Raw genomic sequence first — 25801 nt, forward strand, 5'->3', positions numbered from 1 at the left:
GGTACAATGATAATTACAGCTGCAGTGACTGGTTTGGAACGGTACAACTGTAACCAAGTATCTGGGAGTCCAAACACGCCTTGCCAACCTGTAGAGAAATTTCTGCGGTCATTGTGGTCATCCTTTGGGGAAGACCTCCAATCTCAAACGTCATTTCACTTGCTGTCACCGATGGATCTTGAAGACAGGGCCAGACAGCCCTGTGCCAAAGGGGCTTTCACCTGCTCAAGCTCATGGAAATGTTGAGTGGATCCATTAAAAAAAATATTACTTTAAAAATATGCATAAACATTTGTACCCGGTAGCTTCTGCACTGCAAAGGAGGCTCCCCTGGCATTATATCCTGGCTATGGAGGGCCCATACACTGAGCTGATTTTAACTGGAGACCCACATGCACATTGGCATTGCGTGATAGTTGCAACCACAGCTACTCTAAACCACTAAAAACACACCAAAAAAAAAGTGTGCATATGTATTGAGGAATGTTATGGAAAAGGGTTAGCTAGGAATCCGGCACATCAGGCAGCGGGGAAATGGCTGGGCTTCCTCCAGCTACAGTCACGGAGGAGGAAGAACTGAGTGGCTGTGGATGGCACTTCTTCATATAACCTCGTACACTCAATGTCTGGTGACACGAGGGGGCATTCATGCACCCACTTCCCCTGCAACAGCCCCGGCTTTCCACACAGCTCTAGAGGCAACCGCCTCAAAGAACTAAATCACTGGTAAGTAACCACTTTTTCTTCTTGGGGTGACCACTCATAGGAGAAACACCCCTAAAGGGTATACTGTAATACCATACAGAGCGTATACCATAGTAAAGTACTTTAAACAACAGTGAGCACAGCCCTGTCTCAGAAGCTATCTACATGCACCCAATAGCACAGGGGCAGTGACAAGAAAACCCTGGATACTGCATTATCACAACCCTGCAAACGTTTCTCTGCTGAACTTCCTTTTGTCTGAGATTACCAAAGACATGGCAAAAAACCCCACCACACTAGAGGCCTGAACATGCTCCCGCGGACACTCAAAGTGAGTTCTGCCATTACTTTCAGTGGGAAAAGGATCTCCTGTGCATGGTGACTTGATTTCCCTACTCACTTCTGGGACTAAGCTGTTGTTTGGTTCCATGTTTGATTGTCTATGTGGTTACTTCCTGATTACGCCCACATGTCAGTGAAACCAAGGTTTCAGAAACCCTAGAGAAAAACTTTGGCACTTCTAATTAAAGAACAACCCTTAAATATCTGTGTGTGTTTTCTAAGAAGTATTTTTTATTTGAGTTTTTATTACCCATTTATAAGGATGTTTTGCATGTGTAACGCAGAACAGAAGAAGTGGGAACATTTCAAAGCTCTTGGAAGAGCATAAATATTTGTATATATTGGGACAGGTTTTTGAGATACAGGATATTTTTTCTTCTCATTACAATGATTTGCAAATCCAAGGCACCTTCTTGCACCCAGTTCCCCAACCAATCTTAATGAGCATAAAGCAGTTATTTCTTGGGCACAGTCCATTTAGCCGTGGTCATCAATCACATGCCTTCAGAGCATATGGCTTTATTTTACAACCTTAAAGTTATATGATGTCACTTTTTTGCCATTTTCATGGGTCAGCCACAGAAAAGATGGAGCTACATCTCTGCTCAGGGTGAATTACAAACCCAAATTTGGAGCCTTTCATTAGAACTCCACATACCACTGAACACACAGGGCAATTTCTCCATCATCATTATTGCTACCCACTCTCAAAACCCCCTGACATCACTGGGGTTGCACAGTTGCCAGTGAAGGCAGAATTTTGCTCTGTTACGCACTACTAAGCAGTAAGCATCATTCTAGCTCAATCCATTAAGCTTAAAAAAAGAGAAGGTTAGGTGTGACTTGGTTATACTCTAAGTATATACATGGGGAACAAATATTTAAAAATGGGATCTTCAATCTAGAAGGGAAAGGTATAACATGATCAAATGGCTGAAAGTTGAAGCTAGACAAATTCAGATGGGAAATAGGATATACATTTTTAACTGGAACTGGCGAACTCTTCATTACTGACAATTTTTAAATCAAGATTTTTTCAAACGATCTGCTCTAGGAATTATTTTGGGGAAGTTCTCTCATCAGTGTTATACCGGAGGTCAGACTAGATGATTACAATTTGGAATCTATGAATCAACAGATGAACAAATACCAAACAGTGGCATCTCTGTGGTATTGCACTTATTTCCTGTGCTTATTGGTAACTATTGATAAGGGCTGATGGGCAACATGAAATAAGATTAAATAATTTGAAATGAAATAAAATGAAATAATTTCCCTGTTTTACCACAAACAAAAATACAAACACATGTAACCCTCAAGTCAAATCCTGAGATCCTTAAGACTTTGTCTACACAGAAACTTGCATGGGTTCCATGAAACTGGGGCAAACCCCTGTGTGCACACTTATTTTAGAGGCTTATTGTGGTTTGTCTTCAATCTGTTCCTAATTAATTTAAGCTAAACGGAAGCAGGCCTGGATTAAACCAAAATAAGAGTGTCCACACAGACTTTTTATTGGTTTAACTACATCTGTTTAGAATTACACCATATTCTAAACTGGTTCAACAACATGTGCAAATGAGCCCTTAATTCCCTTTGCAGTGAATAGGAGTTTGCTGGAGTGAGACCAGGTATAGATTGAGGAACCCGCTTTGCACATGGAGCTCACCTTTGTTCATTGATGGAGTGCCAAGGGTAGACATGCATGTGTGCCCTTCCCCATCACTAACAGCCAGACTTCCCAGACAACCCTCTCTGACAGCGGTCCCCAAACTGTGGGGCTGAGGAACGTTCGGGGGGCAGGAAGGGAGGCACGTGGTGGAGCCTGGGCCAGCCCGCATGTGGGGTGGGAAGGGAGTGCCACCCAACCTCGCTCTGCCCCCAACCCAGCTCTGGCTCCAGCCACAACTCTACTCCGCCCCCAGTTGCAGCTCCACCCCCTGCCCAGCTCCGTCCCCAGTTGCAGCTCCACCCTGCCTCCTGCTCTATCCCCAGCCCAGCTCTGCCCTCATTCCCTCTCCGCTTCCCGGCCAACTCTGCCTCTAGCCCCAGCTCCTCAGTTCTGACCCCAGCTCTGCCGTCGGTTCAGCAGAGGAGCTTGGGCTAACCGTGCAGTAATGGAGTGGCTGTGTGTGTGCAGAATCCAGTACTGGTAAAGTAGGGAGCAACAGAAAAAGTTTGGGCACCACTGCTCTCCGGGGCTCTGGATCCATGACTGAGGAGGAAGGACTGGACGCCCTATTAGGAAATGAGGTATATGATCAGAAGCAATAAAACCCACCCTGTTGCACGCACAGCTCTTGTATGCAGAGCTTTGGGGGCTGTGAGGCTGTCAAATGGTGTTTGAGAAGCACTGTTAGGTCCTCAGATGGAAGTACTGGAGCAGGGCATTATGTCTGCTGCTGTTCTCTCTCTGCATGCGTTAAAGCCTTTGCTTCCCTGACATAATGAGGCAGCCGGAGCCTGATGCCACAGGGTCACTACAGCAGGTTTCTAAGGCGCGAAGGGCCATCTATAGAGCTGGCATGTCAAGCCACCTCAGAAGACTTACGGCATTCATTTTGGTACCATAACAACGTTGCATGCGTACAGAACCCTACAGTAACAAACCCCTGCCCTATGCAGCTGACGGCGTGAGTTGGTGAACAGTGGCATACAGCAGTAGTGCCTGAACATAAGCACCATTCTGTTGAAGACAGGAGGACAATGGAAATGATCACAGCAGGAGCCACCCATCAGACACAAAGGACGCAACCTGGATCTGCACAATAGATAGCTGAGATCACACTTCAATCTGTAGAACCCATTGGAGAACTCCCCTTTCTGGAAAATGCTCCAGGTTTATGCCAATTTCTGACTGATAGGGACCAGGATGAGAGCAAATATGGGATGGATAATCCTACATCAGTTACTGCAGTATTCTTGTACCAGATGCTGGTCTAGATGGACCTTGGCTCTGATCCACTCTGGCAATTCCCATATATTTGCCTCAAGAGGCATCCAAATTGGTGCTCTCGCTAACAATCACTAGAGACAATAATCATACCCTCACCATAAAAGTGAAAGAGTTAAGAGGGCCAGACATTCAGCTTGTATGTGGCGTTGCACTGACATCAATGATGCCATGCACATTTACACGAGCTGCTGATTTGGCCCATTAACCTTTAAAGGATATTGCAACGCAATCCAGACTCTAACTCTGCTGGAAGATGCCATTAAGTGCACGGCTTCACTCTCCGGCACAGAACAATGTGGTTTTTAGCCTACGGCAGTGAAAATATTTAATTGTTCCATGTTCCTGGACAAGAATCAATCCCTGCCTATCCAGCCTTACTGACACGAACTCACACCAGACACAAAGTTGACATTACAATTTTGCTCAAATGCCAGCATAATAAACATGATAAACGGAGCCAATCACAACACAGTTGCCACTGAGACACATCTGGGTTTTCATGGGACCGATTGCCTGGCTGAAATGCCCAGCCAATCCTTCAAAACTGAAAACGTTATAAATGACTGAGCGTGTTGGCATAAAACAATTTCTCAGACTCCACAAAAAGTGCAGATGATGCCTGTTTAGAACTGTTTGAGTTTTGAGACTGATTTGGATTCTTGTCCCATTAGTCATGTTTTAGCCCTAGTTATGCTAATTAACTAGCTGTTCCTTGGTTACCACACACACAAACCCACAGCCCCACCATCTTACCCATAAAAAAATAAAGGTTATAAAGTTGACTTAATGGATTGAAAAATTATGCCCCCGACGTAATAAAAAGTCACTGATTTTCCAGACTTGAAATCAGCTAATGAGAATTTCCCCCATCCCCCCAGCTGGGCTGAAAGTTATAACTTTGATTGGGAGTGTTATTTTTAAGCACGTTTCTCTATTCATGCAGCCATGCTTTACCTTCCTGTGAATTGTTTACTCGCTGTTTTAGAGCATGATTTGCATGGGGGTCAAAGTATGCTTTCTAGAGACTGAAAGTCCAAGGTTGCATCATATCACCACTCTGTCTCTAGATATTGGAATATCTAGTGATTTTGTATGTATTGCTTTTAAAGATTCCTTCACACTGCCCTGCCAACATGCCTCAACCCTCATGGAGATGGATTATTATGGGGGTGAGAGGTTTGGTTTTCAAGGCCCATTCAATCCTTAGCCCCCTCTCGAGAGTGTCAGCAAGGGTTCCAGTTAGGGCCAGTTGTGCAGGTGTATTCAGTGATGAGGTGTGCAACCATGTTAGATCGATACTTGAGCATCATCAGATGAGAAAAATGACACTATCGACACGGGCTAGATTTGAACTGATGACCTAGAGGTTACTGTTATTATTAAACTTTACTCCACAAGCATCTAGAGGTTCCAACTGAGATGGGGGCCCATTGTACTAGACCTTATACAGACACTATAAGACACAATCCCTGCCCTGAGGGGCTTACAAAGAAAATACACAAGACGAAGGATGGGAGAATTATCTCCATTTTACGGACGGGAAACTTAGGCACAAGACAACTAAGGGTTTGTCCAGGTCACACCGACAGTTTGTATCAGGGACAGAAAGCAGATCTTCTGAATACCAATCCAGCATCTTCACCATAAGACCATCTCAGAATTATCTGAATATCCTATTTCTAGTCCCCTGATTTTCCCTATGCAGTATCCTCAAGTGTGCTCATCCAGTTTGGCTTTTTTCTTTCCTAGACAAGTTCTCCTGTTTTGCATACTCAGACTCCCATTGGGAACCTACTTTCTAGAGTCACCGGTGGTCTCCAAAATCCTGTTCCACCATTGAAACACTAATAAAACACACATTATTGGTCTGAGGCCTTTCAGCTGATATTCTATTAAAAATAATTTAACTTTACTCATTAAAACAAAAACAAAATCATATCATTTATTTGTCTCTGACATTGGCATAGTTTTATGTCCATATTTGCAAGTTGCAATGTTTGAAAATGCTGACAGCACATTCAAGGAGCAATGCAACAGAATCCTAAAGGAGTGAGCCTTGCCCAATTACAGCACATATCAAAAGTCTTAATTGCTTTTTGGTAAACAAAATTACTCTCTTAGCCCATGTTGGATAATTACTCAGAATTAGTAAAAAAAAAAAAAAAAAAAAAAAAAAACACCACCACTTGGTACTGAATGACATACACATGCAAGTTCCTGGGATGTAACATGTAGTAGTCAAAGCAGCAAATAGGTATGCAGTTCCCACTCTGGATCCATGAGTGGTTTAGCTTTAAGTTCAATGGATATTAATCAGCCTGTATTCATTAATGTATTTCTCACCTAGCTACTTTGTTAGGAAATCATGTTCTTGTTTTTTATTTGATTTTCCTTGCACTATTGCGGTAATATTAAGAAAATAATTCTCCGGTTTGCCAGTTTGACACAGGATCACTTTACAGCTTTATAAGTAGCAAGTGGGTGGTCTGTTACATGAATTTCTTTTTCGGTAGTGATTCACCTCTCTTCATTGCTTGGAGGTCAGAAGCAAAAATATCTAATTTCCACCAGCCCTCAAAAATCAAGGGATTCAAAAATAATATAAGTTTGGCATTTTTTGGTCTGTGGGTGGAATTATGAACCTGACAAATTTTTAACTTGAGTTACTCAAATTGAATCTTGCGGATCACAGTTGGGTATTTGATTAATATAAAGGCATCAATGAACAAATTCAATAAATGGTTAATATTATACCCTTCCCGGGAGGCACAAATACCATTTAATCCTGAGGTTGGCCAAAAAAAACAACTTCTACTTGGAAGTCAATTAAGTGATCACTGAAACTGTCATTTCTTCAACCTCTACGATTGTTGTCTGTCCTAACGACTGGCTTCTTGGCCACTTCTGGAAAGAGGTTATGTTATGTGACAGATATGTCTGGCCAATGTTAAGACTGAAGCTTTGTCAGCTGAGTAGCAACTGTCTTCTGCAGTTCTGATCCTTTAAGCCCAGGATACCCTGGGGTTAATGGATCCTCATGATTCAGACCAGCATTTGATTTGGCTGCCAGAGCACATTGATCTAATCCTCCCTTTTTCCACACAACTTCTTAATTCTTCATGTTTTACTTTCTCCTCCCAGAGAAAGAAAAAGCTCTGGAGGGAAGCTTCCATCTGTCCTCCAGTGAGCACCAGCGTATTAACCAACCTAATTCATCTCACAGCTGGAAGAGCAAATACCTCCAATAACCTAAGGGGACAGAGCATTGCGCTGAACTGCAGGGGATCTGGCTTCTAGTCTTGGCTCTGCCACTAGGCTGCTGATTGGCCTTGAGCAAGTTACTTTTTTTATCTGAGCCTGAGTTTCCTCATCTGTAAAATGGGTATAAGAACACTCTCCTCCTGTGAAAAGCTGTTTGGGATCTATGGATGAAAAGCACTATATAGATGTTATTCTACATATGTGCAGATGGAACAATTGTCCCTTTGTCATCAGACATGTAAAGAATGACAGTTCAATATGCATCCTGCATAACAAACAATACTCCTTTTACACTATTTTAAAGGCTTATACCTACTATGCACTACAATCAAGAACAGTATGTTGCTTCCTCTCCTTACCTACTTCTGTACTGTGCCATCTTTAGCCTGGTGCTTGACATGTATTTACTAAGTGTCCACCTCTCTTTTGCTGGACAATACTGAAATGCACAATTATAACAAACAGATGGTACCAACCCCCATGGTGATTTTTTTTTATTAAAGCACAGTATTAATCATGGTAATTGGGTAGGAACTTTAAGGTTATAAAACTACAGCATGTCTAATGAGCAAGCTCCTTATAGGAGGAACTGAGGTTTTTAATCTAATAATGTCAGTTTTATGGATTATGACTGGAGTTTTATGAAGTGTGATATGAAATACTGTGGATTCATGGCTCTCGCTGGATTAATTTGGAAAAGTAGTTTTCCTGGTTCTAGGCCCAAAAACAATTATTCCTTATATTTCTGTCCCCTGCACTGTTACCAAACCCCTCTGTCAGAAAATGGACACCTACCTCTATAATTCTTTTACAGGGTTACACTTCTTTGTTTGGCTGTTTTTTTATTTTTTTATTTATTTTTTAAATCAGAGATTGTTGTAAACATACAGTAGGTACTAGCAGCTCATATTCTTTGTAACAGACTGTATATTTGTCCAGCAGGAACAGCAACAATTGCTTGTAAACAGTTAAACACAGTCTAGGGATGTCTGTGAATTTGCAGGCTACACCAAATTACGTGGATGTGATCACTAGTTAGTACTGGGACATATGAATATATTTATTTGCATTATATATATACACATATATATATATATATATATATATATATATATATATATATATATATATATATATATATATATATATATATATATATATATATATATATATATAGTAACTTACACATGTCCAGTAGCCTAGTCACTAGGGGCAGGTATCAATTTTTAAGAGACAGGGCACAAATTACACTGATCACTGGGAAAAAAATCCAAACAAAATTCCTCTCTTGCATAACATAAATGACAAACTCCCACTCACTTTGCCCCAGCAAAAGGCCTGCAAATATAGAGACTGTTTCATCTATGCACTGGCAGAACACTATAATCTCGCTCTTATATAGCACTTTTCATCCATAGTCCTCTATATGTCACAGATCAATGCGATAAAGCTATTGACCTAACCAGGAGAGTACAGTTCCTCCCCTGGCTCTAGCTGTTCAGATCTTGGGGGTGGTTCCTCAGCTGACTTCAAATGTCACAGTGGGGAAGGAAGAGGATTTCTTAGACAGGGCCCCAGCCTTACAAGGCTTTATAGATCAATGCCAAGCCACTGCACACAGGAGCCAGGAGGTAACCAGTGTAATCATTTGAGAACTGGCACACTGCACTCCCTGCAGCTATCCCAGGCGAACATCTGCATCCTGTTTCAGCTGAAACTTCTGAATGGTATCTCTTAGTAGCCCAACCCCTTGGCTTTTCACTGCATCGATAACTCACTGCCAGGTTCTCGTGGTCACAAGGGTTGTATTACACACAGATGAGAAAAGGCAGTTGTTGGCCACCAGGTTGCACTTGGTGATCTGGGAACAAGCGGGAGTTCAAAGATGTCACCAAACAGGACATCTCTTGGAGAAGAGTCAGGTGAATTCTCCTCGTACTGGGTGAAGAGAGGAGAAAAAGAGAACAGCCCTCAATCTCACCGAGCTCAAGATGCTTCCCCATCCTACCACCATTGGCTCTAGCTTGTTCGCATGGAGCTTCGGCCACCTCACTCTCTTTGTAGTCCAAGTCTCCGCTGGTTGGGGGAAATCAGACACAATGCACCAGCTGGGTTTGATGAAGAAGATGGCGGGTGAAATCCTGACTCCATCCACAGTAAAGCTTCCACTGGCTTCATTGGGGCAGGATGTCATGCGGAGAGCTATGTATCACCTGTGTCTTTATGGCATCGTAACCAGGATTGTCCCCCTATCTCCCTCTGCCCTCCAATTCACATGGAGTGTGAGGGGGGGACTGAGGGGAGAGGTGCTCGCAGGTGGGGAATGAGAAAGAGAACTTTGTAGAGCCCCAACAGGAGAGCTTTTGGGATGGATGAGCAGCTGCCCAGTCAGGACAACTGGTCTTTCTCCAGCACTAGCAAATTAACCACCAGCGTAACCAGTGCAGTCCCTCCCCATGCCAAACCCAAAGTGCAAACAACCAAGGGAAAATCAGGGAGTAAAGTTGTTTCACTAACAACCACTGTTCTGCTTCTCTTCTATGCCTATCTCTACGCCTGGAGCACCCTTCTTGGGCTGACCTGTAAAGCTGCTACTCTTTCCTCTTTTCAAGCCCTCCTGGAGACCCACTACATCTGTGACACCCACAAGGAACTGTCTGAATCAAACGTTCTACGTGTTCAGTCTCTTATCTCAGGGGGGAAAAAAACCTCCTGTGATTCATCCTGGGATGCCCTAGTCATTGCTGAAGCATTGCCTTGTCTTACTGGCTTACCGAGGTTATTCCTCTTTTCTTCCCATACCCAGTGCTTTGTCACCTTCTCATTGCATTGTGCCTGAGATTGTCTGTCAGCTCCTTGGGGAAGGGATCATACATTTTATCAGCATTGAGAATTGCCTAGCAGTCTCTGGTTTGTAGTTAAAACAACAACAACAACAACAGTAAGTGTAGAGGCCTTTGCCCATGAAAAATTGGGATGGGACAGTTGGAGGAAGACTTCAGGCTTTCATCTTTTGCTTTTTTTGTGTGTGTGTGGTTAAATAGTTAACTTTCCTCCTCTGAAATCTCCAGCCCCTCCTCCAAAGAATCCCCTCCCACTGCGACAATCTGAAATTCATAACATTGCGAGTCGGCCCTTCCTGCAAAAAGATAGGAAGGACAAACCTTGAAAGCCAAATTTGATTTTAATGTGCCTCCAGTTACTTGCGTACCATGAAAACATAGCCTCCCACAAAGAAAAACAGGCTATGATTCCCCCATCTGGTTTCAGTTTGAAAAATACTTATATATGTAGTTTTTTCCCAAAAGTTATTGTAGGCACAGTCAAGAAATTCCCTTTAAATGACAACAGCAAGAACATTTAATTTTTCCCTATTATTCATTTAATCTCTTGTTCACTTTTTGACTCTCTATCTTCATGAGGATTTAATCTATTTTGCAAAACTATTTAGTGCACAGTAACACATAGGAAAATAATTACCTCTCTCTGCTCGTTCTTTTTTATGCCACAGATAAGCGTGTTTTGTGCATCCCAAAGAAATTCAGAAAGCTATCAGAACTGCCAGGAGGAAAAAAGGGCTAAATAGGTCACCCAGATAAGGTTTGAAAGAGGGAAGTTGGCTCAATTCCAGTTTACATTCTTACATACAATGAGTTTGGTGATCTCAGCTTAATCTCTATCACAAAAGCAGCTCACATCATTTTTACAGGTTTCAGAGTAGCAGCCGTGTTAGTCTGTATTTGTAAAAAGAAAAGGAGGACTTGTGGCACCTTAGAGACTAACAAATTTATTTGAGCATAAGCTTTTGTGAGCAGTGAGCTGTAGCTCACGAAATCTTATGCTTAAATAAATTTATCATTTTTACAAAATCTGCTTTTGCTGCCACTGCTCAGAAAAGCCCCCACTCAGCCAGAGAAAGACTGAGTCCAGAGACTCCCCTCTGAGTTAGGGTTTACACCATGTTGCAGATTTATGAATGTACTCAGAAGTATTCTAGTGGTGGTAAATGTCTCTCAGACATTCACAAGGCAAGAGAAATGCATCTCAATGGCCTTCTCATCCTAGGAATGCACAGAAACAGGACCCCAAGAAACAATTTTAAAATTCTATTCTCCAATGTACGATTAGAATAGCATTTGTTTATTTGCTCTCTCTGAAGACCGTAGCAAACTCCTCTTTTCCCCATTCCCCCTCCTCCAGTTATGAAAGGATTTGAAGTAGGGCACCTGGGTTCTCTTCCCAGCTCTCAGGGTATGTCTACACTGCAATTAGACAGCTGGCCTGTGCTGGCTGACTTGGGCTCGCAGGACTCGGGCGAAGGGACTGTTTAATTGTGGTGTAGACGTTCCGGCTCACCTGTCTTAGCCAGATTTCCAAACCAGACACAATAGCACTTACCTAGCTTGCATGGGGTATCGTGATATGGTGATACCATAAATAATCGGTAATAATAAAAGTGCTGCAGTATAAGCTGCATAGTAGACTCCTTTACCTAGAGGCTTGTATAGCCAAGAACTAGCGAAAAGTAGTTTCCAAGAGTAAATGCTGAAGAACAGTTTTTCAACAAAGAGAACTTATCTTTTCACTCATCCTTTAGTGTAGGATGAGTTCAATGCTAAAGGAGTTAAAGCTGGTCTCTCTGCCTTTACTCATAACACGCAGCAAGAATTTACAAGGCGTATTTTTATTTCAGGAAATTTTATACACTTAACTCAATTACCAAAGTATAGTATGTGAATTTGGGATCGGTTGCTCGCTTTGGGTCTGAAATACAAGCTGCTTCCCACCACTGCCCTTCGCCTTGCAGAAGGAAGACATGTCTTCAAATTACTGGCTTTGACACATTTATTCTGCTTTGTTATGCAACTGCCTCTTGGTGTTGCCTGATCCATTGACTCTTTTGCTAAAAGCTAGTGTTCCAAGTTAATATGTTTCAGGCAAAATAGCTGCAGACGGACTGTTTTTGGAAGTGTTGGAACAATACAAAATGAATGAATGATTTTACAGAAAGATGGAATTCATCTCTACTCTGCTCCAGATTATCAATGTTCCAGCCTTGATGGTAAAGTTACTTCCAACAGAGGAAGCCGTCACAAAGATATTTAATGGCAAATCCTTTGCAGAGATTCGGGGTAACTTCTGAGACCTTGTTATTTATTTATTTAGCCAATGACCACAGGCTGCTTCTCTGGACCAGCAAGTCCCAATGGGCATTTCAGCAGCATCTTAAACTGTGATCTCACAGTACGGCCCTGTTTCTGACTCCTTCACTCATGTGGAACAGCAACGCGTTCCTGGGATTGCATCTGTTCGGTGTTTGGATGGGAGGTTCCTCTGGGGATATACCTGGAGGGCTGCAGAAAGTGAGAATAGCAATTTAGTCAGGGACATTCTTCCCTTGGAGAGCCACATTCTGATCTCACGTTCCCGGTGCACATCAGGAACAACTCCAGATCTCAGAAAAGTAGTCCTTTGGTGGTGTTTTAGCTGAGAGACTAACTCAGAAGGCTGTAGTTGTTAGCAGATGAGTTAATGGATCGGCAAGAGGCATTCTGCATAACCAAGCTGGCAAAGGAGAATAAATGTGTCCAAGCCAGCAACTTGAAGACATCTCCTGAAGTCAGCCAGGAGTAGGGCAGAAGGAGGTGGCAGCATTTCAGACCCAAAGCAAGTTACTCTTGGTTTGTGCCAGCATGAGATCAGAATCTGGCCCTGAGTCAGTACTGAAAAAATGCTTGAGTATGTAATTAGGGGGCCCTGTGTGGTCTTTGACATGAGATGTAAAATCAAGGCCCTAATTACTCACGGTCATAAAAGATATCATGGAATTTTTTTCAACATTAGACGGGGAAGTTAGCCGCATCCACCTGGCCAAACTTCAGTTCAGGTAATTGCATTTGGTGCACCCAAATTCTCCATGCAGTTTCAAATGGTTATGATACCCTTCCCATTCTCTCCCCCAAAACACCATATAGCATTGAGGAATGCTGTTGGACAGCTGCTACATTCCACCCTATAGATCAGTGCATTTCAGTGGAGGATGAAATGAGTTTTGTATATCTAGTTTGCAAAGCGCTTTGGGATCCATCTAAATAAAAAGTGCAATATAAAAATCAGATGATTATTGTTATAAAACACTCCAGGATTTCTTCATCAAGCACAATGCAAAGTTTAAGACCTCGTATTAAGAGATACCCAGAGGTTGGGTTCAGAAGCAGGAGAGAGTGTTTATTGATTAAATGAGCTAATCGGAATGACGTCAAAGAGCATATTTCACTTTTTCCATATCTAACAACAATCCAAGCTTTTCACTAACCAGCTCAGTCCTGATAATTAAAACAAAGCTTTTAAAGCCAATGGAGAGGTAACATTTAGTTCTGAAAAAGTAAAGATCTGGAGAATCGTCTTTTTGAGTTAAAATCCAGGACCAGTGCTCTGTTTCACTGGCATCTCCAGATGGGTTACGCGGGGAAAAGACCCATCTTGCAGTCTGGGGGAGTACAACATAGGGGGAATTCCCTATCACAGAGCCGGTCAGAAAATTTTAGATGAAACATTTTTTCATCAGAATTTTCTGATCTGTTGCAATCAAAATGTTTTTTGGGACCGTGTCAATTTTGACAAAATTCTGCAGGAACCCTGCCTGCCAAGCAGGTTTCAAAAGCTGTGTGGTCTCCTGCCAGCTCATCTGCCTGGACCTCAGTAGCCTGCCTGGAGTGCTGATGGGGAGCTAAGAGCTTGGAAGTCTTTGCTCCCAGGCTCCCAGTTCCCCAGCAGTCCAGGCTCCTGGGCTTTCCAAGGGCCCTGGCAGCTTACCATGACAAGAACCAGTGCAAAGTAATTTCCAAGAGTAAATGCTGAAGAACAATTTTGCAACCAAAAGACCATAACGTAAAGTTACTTCCTCGCTCATGCTTTGATGTAGGATGAGTTAAATGCCCCTTACCTGGAGCGCCCAGTAGAGCTGGGCAAAGAACTGTAATTTAATTTTGTGTAGAATTTAGGCATTTCTGGTTTTCCATCCAAATTGGAACGAAACAATCTCAAAACCCTCTGCGAAATGGAGTGACTGCTTTCTGCCCAGCTCCACCTGGAAGTCTTTCCTTCTGTCATAGCAGCTGCAATTGGATCATGCCATGGATTGCTTCAGCAAAAGGCCTTACCCCGAGTAAAGTCCTCCAGTTAAGGCTCAATGCTACATTTTCACTCACGGTCTCCTGAAGTAGCTGGGAACATGTAAGCTCGAGCAAACTTAAAACCTGCCTGCAAGCCAAGAGGGTTCTGCAGATAAAACAGAACTGTAGCTTCTGTCATCTGGGAGGATGGCCCAGGTCCAACCAGAAGCAAGTGAGAAACAAAGTGAATTGACATTTCCATCTCGTTTCTATTAGCTGGAATTACACAATTGGGTGTAATTGAAAGTCTCGGCTCACAGTGGGCATTAAACCAAAAGCTCAATTTCCTCTTGTTCTTATCTGGCAAAGAGAAATCCATTTAGGTTGGAGATGGGGACAGGGCAAGGTGACTCATGCTCATGCTACTACGACGCTAGCCCTGCCCACAAACTGATACGGAGCACAATTAAATTTCCCTTGCCACTGACTTCTTAATCTTAATGCAACCAGCTCTTGTTTTACTGTCTTTCCCTGTAATGCATTATGTTGGCGGTAGGAACTATGGAAATGTAACTGAAACCACCCTGTAAAAAAATGAGTATCTAAAGGTTTAGCTGACCTGTTTGTCCTTTTCTCGCCACCCTAGCTTTGCCACCATCTCTGACTTCAAAACATTTTGTCAAGGAGTGGAAGGAAAAAAAGAATACTGAAAAAGGATGGAGTCCCAACTTCTTTAGACCATATTCACTGGACTATTGGGTTGTTTTTTTACTTCAGCCAAAGTGATTTGTTCCTTCCTGGTATTGAATTTGTCACAATTTTTGAACAAGGCATCATTGCCTCATTATTTTTTTGTCCTCCTCCCTAACCTATCTGTCTCTCTCCACCTGTTGTCTCCCTTCTTATATTTAGATTGGAAGCTCTTGGGGGCAAGTGCCATCTTTTTGTTCTTTGTTTATACAGCGCCTAGCACAACAGGAGTGGTCCATGATTGGGGATCTTATTTGCAACCAGAATTCAAAGAATAAATAATTATTAACACCTCTAAAAATGTGCCCAATTTTTTATTGTATTTATTTTTGTTAAGTACTAATTCATAAGACAAGCCCAAACAGGACAGCTTGTATCATGTCCCTGTATATGCCAGTGTAGATTTCATTGCCCTTTGGGTGTTTTCATGATTAGGAAACAAAACAAAACACTACCACAAGGTCTCTTTCTGGAAAAGAGCAATCACTGCAGAGCACAACACCAGTCACTGAAGTTCTTGGTGTTATTTTTTTTTTAAATGAAGCACGTATTACAATAACAAACATAACAGCAGCAGCTTCTTATTGTGGCTTATTTAAATGTTCACCCACTCCCTCCCTCATTGTACGAATAAAGCATGTGAAGATGACTAACCCCATCTGTGATACTATGACGGGTCCGGCACCACAGCGCCCCTTTGTGGCAGGGGTGGATGGGGTGTCGGGGCCTCGCCCACTCCTACATTCCCATGCCCGTCCTGTAAGGGCATTCCAATGTAGCCCAATGGCCAGTCTCCCTGTGCTCGTCCCTTAGTTCGAGTTGTGGGACCTACCGGCTTGAGTCCATGTGTCGCCCCGAGTATTGGGTGGTGTGGCCCGACGACCGGGTCCACATAAATCGCTCCCCACGTTGCGGCAGTGCGGCCTGGAGGCTGGAGTCCATACAATCCCCCTCTCAAGCGTGGTAGTGTGGCCTAGCGGCCGGAGTCCATACAATCCCCCTCTCAGGCGGGGGAGTGTATCCCAATATTGGGGGGGGATAGGGGGACCTGGGCCCGCCCTCTCCACCTGGTCCCAACCCAGGACTCTCCTATTGGCGGGATTTTCCCTTGCGCCCAGCTCAGCAGGGATCCGCCCGGAACACGCCAAGCCTCAGCGCAGCTTTGAGGCTGCCTGTCTCTAAGATGCCCCTGGGTCACTTCCTACCCTCAATGTCGCCTTCTCCACTCCTGGCAGGGGGTCCTCCGGTCCATCCCCTACGGCTGGAACCTCTGTCTTGGGTGTCGGATATGTCCCAGCGTGGCTGGCCCCTGGATCCAGGTGCTTTGGCTGTCCCTCCTCTGGAGCTGGCGGTGCGCCTCCTTCTCCTCCGGTGGTCAGCCCAGACTGAGCACCTTTGCAGGCTTTTATACTTATTCCCCAGTTGGAGCATGCCCAGCAGAGCTTCCGGGGTGGGGCTTCCTCTGCCAGGCAGGAAGGGTTAACCTCCGCGATACCAGTGTGGGGCCACTCTGCCCCGTAACAGATACCAACCTCATTTCTAGCCACATGTAGACTTATTTATTATTTAGGGAGAGAAAGAGGTAACTGCTGTCCCCCCAGCCCCTTCAACTAGATTTCAGGCCATATTCTGTTCTCAGTTACACTGGTGTAAATCTGGAGTGACTCCATTGGAGTCGAGAGTTACTCCAGATTTGCAGTGGTGTAAATGAGAGCAGGATCTGGCTTCAACACATCCGCAATATTTATAGCTGGTGACACTGCATAGGTTGATAAACTGTATAGTCAATTGTTTGACCACACGTTGGTTCATTATGAAATATATTCAAGAGACCAAATAACCAATGTCAGTTCGGTTTATTGCTCTAAGCCAACAACAACATGGTACAGGAAAAAGGTTCTATATTATACCATTCTCCGGGAAGGCATCTGGTGCAGCTTGTTACATTCCTTTTACACAGAAGGTGTTCTCCCAAAGTTACACATTTCAGCTGGTAGTATTTATATGATAATTTTACAAGTTACACATCTCTTTACGTGTCACTAAAAGCCAACCCATCAGTTTGTCCCAATTCTCTCACTTCTTGTTCTGTTCCTTCCTCGTCTTTGTTCTGGATACTAGTATTCTAGTTTCTGGTCCATGAATGTACTTCCCTAGCTTGTACCAAGACATAAAACAAATGAATCTTGATTTTGACAAGTTTCCTATCTGCTTATGCCAAACGCTCACTTCTGCGAGGTGTTATGGAATATTTAGCATAAGTGAACAGGATTAGGGTATAGGCCAATTTAGGCAATATCACTGTTATAATATTTGTGCTTCATTTTATTGGTGTTTAATGCATACTTTATACATATATATGCTTGCCACATGTATTAATCAAAACATACAAGAACATTTTCCTTTTATGGATGAATTCTTTATATCCAGCATTGCCCCGGCCTCTTCCTTCACCCCAAACACAAAACCTTAATGAAACCTGAAAGGGAAGATGTTGCATTAAAGTATAATTTCCAACTCTAGTTTGGAAAAATTCTAATGAGCACTTTCAAGAAAAGAATAAAATAAAGCAGATGTAGGATAATCATTCGTAACTGGAACCACAGTGGTCTGTGATTCCATGAGACAACGGGAGGCACTTCCAGCTAACCCTCTCACAAACCTTAAATAGCTCATCTTAAGTGATCACTCTCCTTACAGTGTGTATGATAAAACCCATTGTTTCATGTTCTCCATGTGTGTATATAAATCTCCCCACTATATTTTCCACTGAATGTATCCGATGAAGTGAGCTGTAGCTCACGAAAGCTTATGCTCAAATAAATTTGTTAGTCTCTAAGGTGCCACAAGTATTCCTTTTCTTTTTGCGAATACAGACTAACACGGCTGCTACTCTGAAACTTTGCCCAGAGAAGTACCCTTCAACCTAACCACTAGAGAAAAGGTCAGTTGACTTGCCTGGAAATAAAGACATGCTACTTGAGTCCAGAGGAAGCCATCGAGTGCTGCTCAAATGTTAACCAAAAATATTTCCTCATGGATACTCACTGTAGCTGTTATGTCTTTGTACAGGTCTATTATAACAGGGAACTAGTCTATGACTCGGGTTCCTAGAGACCTCTGCAATACAAATGAATAATAAAATAATTAATAATAATAATAATAATGGCATGAGGACTGTCCATCACTTGTACACACCTACAAACATGCAATAGAGAGGAGGGAAAAGCAGACAAGATCAATGACCATGATCAGAACACAGGCAACTTTCTAATCCAGAAGGATACCAGGTTTCACATAAATATCAAGTCTTAGCTGCTGTTTTCAGGAAAAGCCACTCTGGGATGTAGGCTTTAAAAGGGGCATGTAGCTTAGACCCAAAAAACCAAGGAAGTGGGAAGAATAAACATAGTTCCTTTTTGTTTGTTTGAAGATTCCCCGTTGTGCTAGAATCCCAAATGCATTGTGCCGATAAGTGCCAATGTCAGTCCATAGTCCAAACTCAGTCAAGTACAAACATCATCAGTGGCGGAAAGGAAATTTTGACTTTCCAACTTATAATCAAAATCTTTGATTCTGCAACTTCTGGCAGATAGACAGACGGCTAGCCGTGCTGCCATTGCTCATGATTTTATTGCAAGTCTCATAATATTTGGTGTTTTACTTGAAATTCCAGCTCCTGGAGTCTTGTGATTGTGAGAAACTCACCTTTTCATTTAAAAAGAAACCAATAGATTTTCTAGCCCTCATGATTGTGGAGAAAAAATTGAAAAATATGACCCAAGTGTGACCTAAAAGCTCAAAAATCCACAAGGCAGACAAAAGGTACCCAAAATTTCTATTTACTATTTCTTAATTTCATGGTGGGGGAGGAGGGGCAACTCATGATTTTTGCATACTTGGGGTTTGCAAAAATGCTGTTGCACCAGCATGGAGTGCTGCTGGAGCAGCTTATGTTAGTATCAGTGACATGGGCACAAAAACATCGGCAAAGCAGGATTTTTAAAAAAAATTATTTTACGGCTTTGTTTTCAAACAAAGAAAGAGGCTATTTTCAGTCTTAAAAATTATGCAGATAAACTTTAATTTTTAATTGGTTAACTTACATCTTCTGAACATAAAGTAACAAATCTGTGCTTTGCACTGCTAGCTCTTAATTAGATCTTTTAATTAATCAAGTGCTAGTAAGTCACCTACTCTACAGGCTCCTGATTTGAAAATTGAAAAAGAAAGAGATTGGTTAGTTACCGCAATATACCTTTGTTGAATTGTTTAATAGCTTGTAAATGTATAATTAGGGAGGCCAAAAAAGAATTTGAAGAGCAGCTAGCAAAAGACTCAAAAAGTAATAGCAAAAAAATGTTTAAGTACATCAGAAGAGGAAGCCTGCTAAACAATCAGTCGGAACACTGGATGATCGAGGTGCTAAGGGAACGTTCAAGGAAGACAAGGCCATTGCGGAGAAGCTGAATTAATTCTTCACATTGGTCTCAATGCAGAGGATGTGAAGGAGATTCCCACACGAGTCATTCTTTTTAGGTGGCAAATCTGAGGGACTGTCCCAGATTGAGGTGCCAGTAGAGGAGGTTTTGGAACAAATAGATTAAATTAAACAGTAGTAAGTCACCGGGACCAGATAGTATTTACCCAAGAGTTCTGCATAAACTCAAATATGAAACTGTAGAACAACTAATTGTGATATGTAACCTATCACTTAAATCAGCATCTGTACCAGATGACTGGAGGACAGCTAATGTGACGCAAATTTTTTAAAAAAGGCTCCAGATGCTGTCCTGGCAATTAGAGGCTGGTACGCCTAACTTCAGTACTAGATAAACTGGTTGAAACCATGATAAAGAAGAGAATTATCAGACACACGAACTAGAGGTCACCCAATTAAATTAATAGGCAGAAGGTTTAAAACAAAGAAAAGGAAGTACTTCATCACACAACACACAGTCAACCTGTGGAACTCATTGCCAGATGTTGTGAAGGCCAAAACTATAACTGGGTTAAAAAAAGAATTAGATAAATTCATGGAGGACAGGTCCATTAATGGCTATTAGCCAAGATGGTCAGAGATGCAGCCCCAAGCTCTGGGTGTCCCTAAACCTCTGTCAGATGCTGGGACTGGATAACGGGATGGATCACTTGACAATTGCCCTGTTCTGTTCATTCCTTTTGAAACATCTGGCATTGGCCACTGTTGAAAGACAGGATACTAGGTTAGATGGACCATTGGTCTTACCCAGTATGGCCACTCTTATGTTCTTCCATTCAAACTAGTACCTAATTTGAACCAGACATGTAGAAAATAGCATTGCATCTTAGAAAAAAAAATAAAGGCAAATGTAATAATCTCTTTTGCAAGCCCTTATTTAGGGTGGGAGGCATGAGCAAGTACATGTCTAGTCAAACTGTCCGTGAGTATTCTGTTACAGATTTTTATTTCTCCTCTCTGCTATGGTCTGCTGCATATTCAGATATTAAGACATCATAAGAAAAATTCCAGAGCTGCAATTAATCACTGACTGTCAGAGTTTTCCATAAGGTGCAAATTTAGAGTTATAAAACTGTCAAAACATAAAAAGTTACATGGGCTGCTTGCACCGCTGACTAGATGAGATTCTGGAGGCACAGAGACAAATGCTTGTGGCCGAGTTGGCCACTGCAACCTTTGGAGCAGCAGGGGCATAGATTGCAAACCAAATACACAGTGCAGAGACTGTGTGAAGGGAAAAGGGATATTAGAAGCTCTTTTGTGCAGGAAAAAACAGTTTTGAACAGCGATCGGCTATTGCTTGGTCTACAGTATTAATGCAATCTGCATGCTGAGAGTGGGTTATCACAGCAAAATGCCTTGGAGTAGATTTTTATTTGTAAGCCAGGGCTCAGTGTGGAGAAAAAGGCATCCGGAGCCTGATTCAAAGCTCAGTGAAGTCAATGGGAAGATATCTTGGATGGGCTATGAAGCAGGCTCTTGGCACATATTAAATAGGGAAGGATTTTGAAAAGATAATTTCAGATGGTGTCAGGCTGTGGTAAGCAGTGGGTAGTGGGATGCCACATGTACGTTTAAAAGCCCATGTTCCATATATTCCCATTCTGAGTGGAGTCTATTTCCACATTGCTAAGACAGTTCAAGTAATTTACCAGGAGGTGGTAGTCGATTCCTTTTTTAAATCTACCTCGCTCGAAAATACAGTCAAAGGAGCTTTATAGCAATGGCAAAGTCGTGGCTCTTGGGCCAAACTCAGCACTTGGGGATTGAGAACCCGTCATCGGCCATGTTACTGACACACTAGTCTTGCCCCCAAAGTACAAGCATGCCTGGTAAAGCAATGCCCATAGACCAAAGGTTAAGACTAATAAAAGCATAATGGGAGTTTCCCACTGACTTCAGAAGGCCAGGAGGTCATCCCAAATCTCTAGGCTAACTCTGGAGCAGAGATTACCAGACTTTCACAAATCTTGTTTGGTTTTACCCGTGTGCTGGTCAAACTGAAATTGTCACTTCATTTACTAGAGGGGGAGCCGTGTTAGTCTGGAGCTGTAAAAGCAGCAGAGTCCTGTGGCACTTTATAGACTAACAGACATATTGAAGCATAAGCTTTCGTGGGTGAATACCCACTTCGTCAGATTCATTTACTATGTCCATTTGATTTCAAGCTTTAACTTTTTGTCTCCTTACATTTGCTTATGGTAAATTTGCCCTCTGGAAAAGGATTTCTCTGTCCAGTAGATGTGAAGCTGTGTGAATGATTGATTTTTCAGTTTGCTGGCAGTTCTGAAAAATTGGAAAAAAACCCAACATTTTGGGTCAATCCAAAAACATTTAAAAAAATATTTTTGATGATTTGAAAAGTCAAAAAACCTTCATGTTATTTCCATTTTTTAAAACATTTCAATTTAAAAAAATAAATAAAATTGAAGTACATTTTGAAACAAAAAATCGTTTTGAACAGAAAAATCAAAATATTTCATTAAGAAACTCAAAATGAAATTTCCAATTTTTTCAGAATTCCCCAGACTGATATACGACAACATCATGATTTTTTTTTCAAAATCAACACAAATTCACAAAATATTTCAGTCTGAATCTGCATTTTTCAGCCAAACATTTTGTCCAGCTCCAAATAGAAACAACTTGTTTGAGTTCTCTCCCACCAAGTGACCATCTAATGTGTGCTGTAAGCACAGCTGAGCCAATATGTTTATTAAGAAAAGGAGTACTTGTGGCACCTTAGAGACTAACAAATTTATTTGAGCATAAGCTTTCGTGAGCTACAGCTCACTTCATCGGATGCATCGGAGCTGTAGCTCACAAAACCTTATGCTCAAATAAATTTGTTAGTCTCTAAGGTGCCACAAGTCTTCCTTTTCTTTTTGCGAATACAGACTAACATGGCTGCTACTCTGAAACCTATGTTTACTAAGGTAGTACTTAAAGCCAACTAAGAATGGGGTACCATTGTGGTAGGAACTGCAGACACATACGACAGGGAACAGCTCAAAAGCCTCGAAAGCTTACAATCTAAGTAGACAAGGCAGACACAGACAGGGGAAAGGGACAGAACAGACACCAGAGCGAACAACTGAGAGCTGCCAATGTCCCGTCGGTTCTGCAATTTGGGGCGGAAGTGTTTTGTTATTGCAATCCTTTTGGTGGTGTTATGGTAGAAGGTCATTAGCTAGATGAGGAGTACTTGTGGCACCTTAGAGACTAACAAATTTATTAGAGCATAAGCTTTCGTGAGCTACAGCTCACTTCATCGGATGCATTTGGATGCATCCGATGATGTGAGCTGTAGCTCACGAAAGCTTATGCTCTAATAAATTTGTTAGTCTCTAAGGTGCCACAAGTACTCCTTTTCTTTTTGCGAATACAGACTAACACCGGCTGCTACTCTGAAACCTGTCATTAGCTAGATGGAAAGACAAAGAAGTGGGCTGGAAACCCTGAGGGAAGGTTGCAAATCAGCACGAGAGGAGGAGAATGGTCGGAGCAAAATCTGCAGACAGCAGCCTGGTGATGTCAGACCCATCGGACCCTGCCTGAACTGTTTTCTGCCGCTGCTCCTGCTGGCTTCAGCCCATGGGTTGGGGGAGGAGGGACACCCCATGGAAATACATGTTCTCAATGAATGTAGCTTCTTTTGGGGAATAACCATGAGCAGATCTCTATTTCCTCTAATTTATTTGTTACTCATAAATATCTTTAAACATTTTTCGCTCAATGGCTTCATCGTGAATATTTGCAATTTGAGCTGCCGTGCACAGCTGCGCTTGGTCAGAGGTCACATGGAATTGTTTCTCTTCCCTGATTAGATACGTGCTTAAATATTTTGGGCCCAAACCCTCACGCTTGCAAATTTTATATGTGCTTTCCACAAGCTGCCATACATGCAATCCTGAAATTCACTTTTTCCAACCCATTTTTGCTGGTAAAACTCGTTGAATCTTAGGGTTGCAGAAAATGAAAGTCAACGGGTGAAAATGTGTCAGAAACGCATTGGTCCAACTCGGAGCGGCCGGCGTGAGAACCGGCTGGTCCTGCCCCTTCCACTCCCTGCCCAGGCCCAGCTGCCAGGGCCGGGGGGCAAGGGTGCCACGGGGGGGGAGGAGGGACAGCGAGAGGAGGACAGAGCCTCTTCCCCCCCCCCACAGCTCAAGCAGAAATCTGGGGGGGGGGACTTTACCCCACATGCTCCCCCCTGCGTGTCGCTGATGCTAGGAAGGATATTGGAACCCTTTTAATCAGAAAGGGGCCCGAGTCCGCTTGATTTGCAAAATCAGGATCTGGACTATGAAGCCCTTCCAAAGTGATTCAGATCCAAGGTTTTGGTTTGACCAATTGTAGATACAGCAGCTGGCTGCAAAAGCTGGATTTGGACCCCTTGAATTGACTCGTATTTGGATCATTGGTTTTATTTCAAACCCATCTTTTCTTTTAAGTTAACAATACAGGGCACAACCACATCCACAGGCATGGGGAAAATATAGGGAAAAGTAAATGTCTCATCTGATCAGCTTGACACATTGGTGGAAAATACTGGCAGCTTCTCTGATTTATATCTTTCTGCAGCTACTTTCTTTGCCTCATTAAAGCACATAATTTTAAGAACGCTAAGCAACATCTGCAGTAAAATATTTAACTTGGGTTGCCTACTCAGTGTCACTGGAAGCCAAGGCTGGGTGGATTTCAAAATCTGGGATGACCTGGATTTTTCCACCAGACTGATCCCTTGCACCACTTTCTGAAGCTAATACATATACCAGTTCAGATTTGGTATTATTAGTCAGTGGGCTTATGCAAGCTTTGCTGAAATAGAAATCAGTTGTGGTGCGAAAATGTATCAAGGAAAAAAAAAGTCTGATGCCTTATTAGAGTTGGTTCCAATTTGGTTTTATGAAAGAAAATCTGAAAAAAAGCTACAGAGGCAAAAAAATATTGAATGCAAAATTTTAACAGAAATTAAATATTTAAAAAGCTCCAAGAAAGGTGAAGCGTATTTACTGTCCAGATTGCGCAGACAGAGATGCCTAAATAAATCTAGCTAGTCACTATAACCTGACACTGAACCTTCATGTAAGGCTACATTGCTAAGGGTGAAATCATGCTGTTGAGGGCAAAGAGAAGGGTGGGAGGAGATGCAGGATTAGTGTCCCCCCCACAGGGGATGTGCAGGACCTGCGTGCTGCAAAGTTCAGCTCCAGAGGTGCTCCCTGTGTCCAGGCTCTCTGGATGGTTTGAATGCTAAGGTCCGATCAGGGGTGTGGGTATGATTAGATGGATCCACAGACAATATGGCCAAGTCGACAAAGCATTAAACCGGGATTCAGGAAACTAGTTTCTGTCCTCCTGCTCTGCTATTGACCTGCTAGGTGACCATGGGCATTTCACTTCCCCGCTCTGTGCTTCAGTTTCCCCATCTGTAAAATGGGGGTAATGATTGTGACTGCCTGTGTAAAGTAAATTGAGATCCACGGATGAAAAGTGCTATGCAAGAGAATAGTAGTAGTATTATGTATTAGTCATTCTCTTCTGACCTTACCAGGGGCGACGCTGCAGACTTAATGGATGGAGGATGCTGAGTGGTTGTGCTGCCGGATCAGACCCTAGAACTTCAGCGAGTAGCTTAAAAGATGCGGGGACACTGGAAAGTAAGCACCCTCCAAATTTGTGACTTACATTCAATAGCTCCTTACTCTGTAAGTAACCACATGGATTTCAGTTTTGTAAGGTTACACTTAACGTGAGTAAAGATAGCAGAAGCTCACCCATCTCACTTAGCATGCATCCTGAGCTGGTTCAGCAAAAAGCCCTCTTGCACAAGTAGCTCCTTCTACTATATTAGAAAATGAGTTGAATATTATGACAAATATACGATGTAACCAGCCAACTTGCTGACACACTGCACTGCATGGTTAAAATACGATTAGAAATGTCCAACTGGTGGACATTAAGCCTTTGTTACCTTTTCTGAGGCCAAGAGAGGAAGGGGGGAAAAAAAAACCTAGTTTTACTCACGTCCCAGATGGTAATTTAGCAATCCACATGCTGTCAGTGGCTGGGACTTAAGTAAACAGCAAATGAAATGTACGTTGGACAAAACCAGAGATGCTTAAGAAAACATGGAAAGTGTTAAATAACACGTTTTTATGCTGCCGT

General features: G+C 42.5%; 1 protein-coding gene across 1 annotated transcript in view; it reads right to left on the reverse strand.

Annotated features, from left to right (window-relative positions):
- The window catches only part of LMF1 (lipase maturation factor 1), a 364576-nt gene that overhangs the window by 45372 nt on the left and 293403 nt on the right, over positions 1-25801 (reverse strand).

Source organism: Dermochelys coriacea, chromosome 10 (genome assembly GCF_009764565.3).
Source record: "Dermochelys coriacea isolate rDerCor1 chromosome 10, rDerCor1.pri.v4, whole genome shotgun sequence".
NCBI classification, from domain to species: Eukaryota; Metazoa; Chordata; order Testudines; family Dermochelyidae; genus Dermochelys; species Dermochelys coriacea.